Source organism: Orycteropus afer, unplaced genomic scaffold (genome assembly GCF_000298275.1).
Source record: "Orycteropus afer afer isolate SDZICR_OR568_19922 unplaced genomic scaffold, OryAfe1.0 scaffold00026, whole genome shotgun sequence".
In the NCBI taxonomy this organism is placed as follows: Eukaryota; Metazoa; Chordata; class Mammalia; order Tubulidentata; family Orycteropodidae; genus Orycteropus; species Orycteropus afer.
The window spans coordinates 767,611-772,724 of NW_006921613.1; positions in this window are offsets into that span (position 1 = coordinate 767,611).

The window sequence follows — 5,114 nt, forward strand, 5'->3', positions numbered from 1 at the left end:
AGATTTACAGAGCATATTCACTTTCCATACAGCAGTTCACATACACTTTGTCTCATGACATTGACCACAGTTTACCACAATGCAACAGTTCCCCTCCCACCTCCTCCCCACAGTTACCTCTTCCCAGTGTCCATCCCTCCATGGGCTCCTGCCCCCTGAGTTGTCTCCCTGTGCATAAGCAGCCCTTCTTTCTCCCATGATTGGAGAACCCCTTACTCTTAATAAAAGATTTTAAACTAAGAAATTGTTTGTTGTTGTTGTTACGTGCCGTCGAGTTGGACCCAACTCATAGCGACCCCTCCTTGGGTTACCGAGGCAGTATCACTACAGAAGTAGATTGCCCCATCTTCCTTCCGAGGAGTGGCTGGTGGGTTTGAACCGCCAGCCTTCTGGTTAGCAGTCCAATGCCTTAGGCACTGCGCCACCAGAGCTCCTAAGAAATTGTTTGGAAATCAAAAAAATATAGGAAAGTTTGCCTTTCCAGGGAAGACTGCATTATTAATTGGCTGTATGATTCAACAAGGTTACACTTCACTTAGCTGATATTGGTTATCTTGACTGATAGTTTAAGTGAATGTATTTTTTTAGTGAAACTTCCTGGAAATATTATAATGAACAGGAAGATGAAGCTTGTATCTTATTCGTATGATTTTTAGGTGCACATAGATACATTTGTTGATATATATTTTTATCAACAAAAAAATAGTCATGTTGATTGCCCAGTCTATTAACTATAGTGTAAACATCGATAAACACCTCACAAACATTTTGTGTTTTAGTTGGTCTGTAGTATCTTTAGCTAAAATGGCTAACCTGGAGAGAAATACAATCTTTTTCTAAAACAAGTGAATGGCAGAAAAGATGTCTTTGGGAGTTTGTGAGACATGGAAGTGTGATGAAATTTTTTTTAAATGGGTGGTCTTTACATATTGTTTAAATTATTATAATTAAAGTATCTTCACAATTACTTAGAATCTAAGAGACTTTTCCAGTTGATTCCAGAGAGGGAAGCTGCAGAGAACCTTTGATTCCTTTGGAATCACTTGGCTTGTCAAAGGAAAGTGAGAAAGTGATCAGAAGGCATTGTTTGTTAATCAAGAACATGTCAGCCCTTACGGTATGCCAAATATTCTGCTGAGTTCTATAGAGGATATAGAGACAATGAAAAGTTAGGTTTCTTGGGCTTCAGAAGCTCAGAGTTTTAGTAATGGAGAAAGACACGTAGTATATTGCCTTAGATTCAAGGCTGTTGTTATGTGCCATCGAGTCGACCCCTCCTTGGGTTTCTGAGGCAGTATCACTAAGGAAGTAGATTGCCCCATCTTCCTTCCAAGGAGTGGCTGGTGGGTTTGAACCGCCAGCCTTCTGGTTAGCAGTCAAGTGCCTTAGGCACTAGCTCCCAGAGCTCCCAGATTCAAGGTAGTATGTGATAAATGGTCTATCAATGAGCTTGTAACAGAGAAGGGAAGATTCATTTCAACTAGAAAGACTTTCAGGAGAAACAGCATTTGGGCTTTAAAGAAAATATAGAATATTATTCTTCGTTGTCTTCTTTTTTAAAAGAAAACAAAAATAATGTAACATTTACTAAAAGTTTATAAAGTAAAGCAAAATCCCTCATGATCTCATTAATAGCTATTTTTGTTGCTGCATATTTCCATTGAATTTTTATCTATCTGCTTACACGTTTTTATAGGATTATAACATAGATACAGCATTTTGCATCCTAATCTTCCTAATTAATATAATTCACTGTCTTAAACAATTTTAATAATTACATTTTAAAAATTACTACAAAGAGTTCTGCTCAAATAATATAGAACTTTAACAGTGAAGGGATGAGGAAGAGTATCCCAGGTGGAGGAAAGCTAACTTAGAAAATCTCAGAGGTAAGTAAATACAGGGTACATGTCCATATAAAAAAATGTAAAACTGGTAAAAGCAAGGGATCAGGGTGAAGGAGCAACAGAAGGATGGGAGAAGGATGAAAAGAGTAACAAAAGATCCAGAGAGAAGGCTGCTTCTTTCATGTCTGTTTGCCCTCTTACTATACAGTGGAATGACAAATGGTTTAGCTTGAATAGACATATACTACCTGTTGTTATTATATGCTGCCAGGTCAGTTTTTTACTTATAGAGACCTTGTGTGAGGGAGTAGACCTGCCTGATAAGTTTTTCTAGGCTGTAATCTTTAAGGAAGCAGATCCCCAGGTCTTTTTCCTGTGGAGAGCCCATTAGGTGGGTTTGAAACGCCAGCCTTTCAGTTAGTAGCCAAGTATGTAACCATTGTGACACCAGCACTTCTCCTTCTCTACCTGTTCTCCTAAAATGAGTGAGGAATAGAAAGCCCTGAAGCTGTGGTTCCTATAACTAGATTTTTTTTTTTTTTTAAATGATTTGAGATTCAGAAGTAGCTAGGAATGCCTGGGTGGTGCAGACAGTTAACATGCTTCACTGTTAACCAACAGGTTGGAGGTTTGAATTTACCCAGAGGTGCCTTGGAAGAAAGGCCTAAGATCTACTTCTGGAAAAGTCAGCTATTGGAAATCCTATGGAGTACAGGTCTAGCCTGACACAGATGGGATTCCCATGAGTCACAATCTACTTGATGGCAGCTGGTGTAGTGGCCCCGGAGAAAATCTTAGCCCTGGAAAGCAGCTTTTGATTACCGAAGCTGCCTGCATGGATAACACATTATCGATTGGTTTCTCCCAGGCATTGAGAAAAGCTACATCTCTTTGCCTGCATTTTCCTTTTCACACTCAAAAATCAGTAAAGTTTTCTTATGTGTGAAAGAGGAGGATTCAAGCTTTAGTGAGGAGCTCTGGTGTGTTTGAGGATAACCTTCCCACCATTGATTGCTTATGGAAATTTTGTTTAATTTTTGTCACTGTTTTCTCTAATTTGCGTATTATCCAGATTTGTTTTCATCATACTCTTAGTAATTTGATTCTAAAAATAGTGAAGAATTTGGTCTCTACGCTGTTGTCCTTCATTTTCAAAGATGATATGGGCAATTATGATCTCTGCATATGGATGTTGATTGAAAAGACTAGTTTTGAAAATTTTCTGTTAGAAGATTTCAAGTACGATGACGTTAAAATGAATGGAAATATGAAAATATGTGGCATTTCTTATTTAATTTTAAACAGAATCTTTAAATCAATATAGCTTCACATTAAATAACCAGAGCAACTTTAGTTCTGATTCTTGTAATGGGCAATTCAAGACAAACTTTAAAAGTTAAATATGTCTGTGGGTAATTTATAATCTTTGGAATTGTTTCAATTAATGCTTGTTACATTTTTCTCAGGAGACTTCTGAGGTAGTTACAATAGAAGTTAACATGATAGTTTTAAATTAAACCAAAAAAAAAAAAAAAAAAAAACCCAAACTCACTGCCATCAAGTTGATTCCAACTCATAGTGACCCCCCATTGGGTTTCTAAGGTGGTAAATTTTTATGGAAGTAGATTGCCTAGTCTTTCTTGCTCGGAGTGGCTGGTGGGTTTGAACTGTCACCAAAGCTCCTTTTTTTTTAAGAAATTAGGGCCCTACAAATATGGATCAATTTTTGAGAGGAGTATGATCATTTCTTTAAGTATGATCATTTCAATTAAGCCATGAAAGTTTATCTGAGCTTAGAAAAGATAAGATTATCAAGTAACCTGTTTCCGGGTGTCACTTTTGATTACACCTTACCACTTGAAAAACTTTGTACTTATTAATTAGATCACCACAGGAAGAATTTTAGTTTTCAGAATCCAGTCTTGGGGATCATTGCCTATTCAATGCAGCATGGTCACTTCCGTGTCAACTGCAGAGTAGGAATTTGGCTGTTAGGGCCAATGGAATACTCCAACTGGTCTATTTCTATAGTGAAACTACTGGGAAAAAGGGGTACTCTGTAAATTCCTTCAGATTTTGGGGAATCATAATCCCCCCAGAAAACCTAAAATTTCAGTTTACATATTTTCCTCTCTAGTTTTTAATTCTCTCTTTGTCTGATACCTGGGAATTTCTCTTCTTTCTTGCAAGACCAGCTAAATATTTAATTTGATTTGGCGATGGAGGGAAGTTATATTCTATCTAGCATCTCTAGTAAAGGTTTTTTTGTGTTATCTTAATATGCTGTCTGGCTTTTGGGGCTAATTCAAGTTAACCATATTTATTCAATGAAACCAACAAGAACAAAGGTAGTTGTAATTCTTTAGAAATGGAAGATTAAACACTGTATGAACTATGTATTTTCTCCAATTCAGCCTCTCCTCAGAAGGGAAGATGAGCTACTACTTGCCAGTGGAATAATTTTAGAATAGAGTTAGTTAGGTGGCTGTTGTGCTACAATATTTCATATTTGTTGATCTTATAAATGCTACTGTATATAGTACTTAAGTCTTTGTGTACATGAGAGTTTTTCTACAGGATACACCTAAAAGTAGAATCCCTGGGCTATTGATTGAGAATAACTTTAGTTTTAGTAGATATAACTAAATAGCTCTCCAAAATGGATTCATCGATTTGCACTCCCACCAATACTGTAGTAGAGTTCTCTCTGATTACTGGTAAGATAGAGTATATTTTCATGTTCTTACTGGTAATTCTTTATGATTTTTTTCTACTACATTCCTTATAATTGAGTTACTTTTGCAGCTTTGTTGTTGTTGTTATGTGCCATCAAGTCGGACCTGATTCATAGCGACCTCTCCTTGTGTTTCTGAGGTGGTATCACTATGGAAGTAGATTGCCCAACCTTCCTTCCAAGGAGTGGCTGGTAGGTTTGAACCGCCAACCTTCTGGGTAGCAGTCAAGTGCCTTAGGCACTGTGCTACCAGAGCTCCTACTTTTGAACTTCAGGAATTCTTTATATAGCCTGGACAATCGTCATTGGTCAGCAGTTCATACTTCAGATACCTCTACCTAGTCTGTCCTCTTATTTTTTCATTTTGCTTATGACATCTTTTCTCATACAAAGATATTAATTTTAATATTCTCAAATCTTACCAGTTATTCCCATCAGGATTTGTGCTTGTTTTTTAAAAACTTCTTTACCATCCCAATGTTATAGAAATATTCTGAAGCTTATGATTTTTTTAAATTTTATTTTTTATTTTT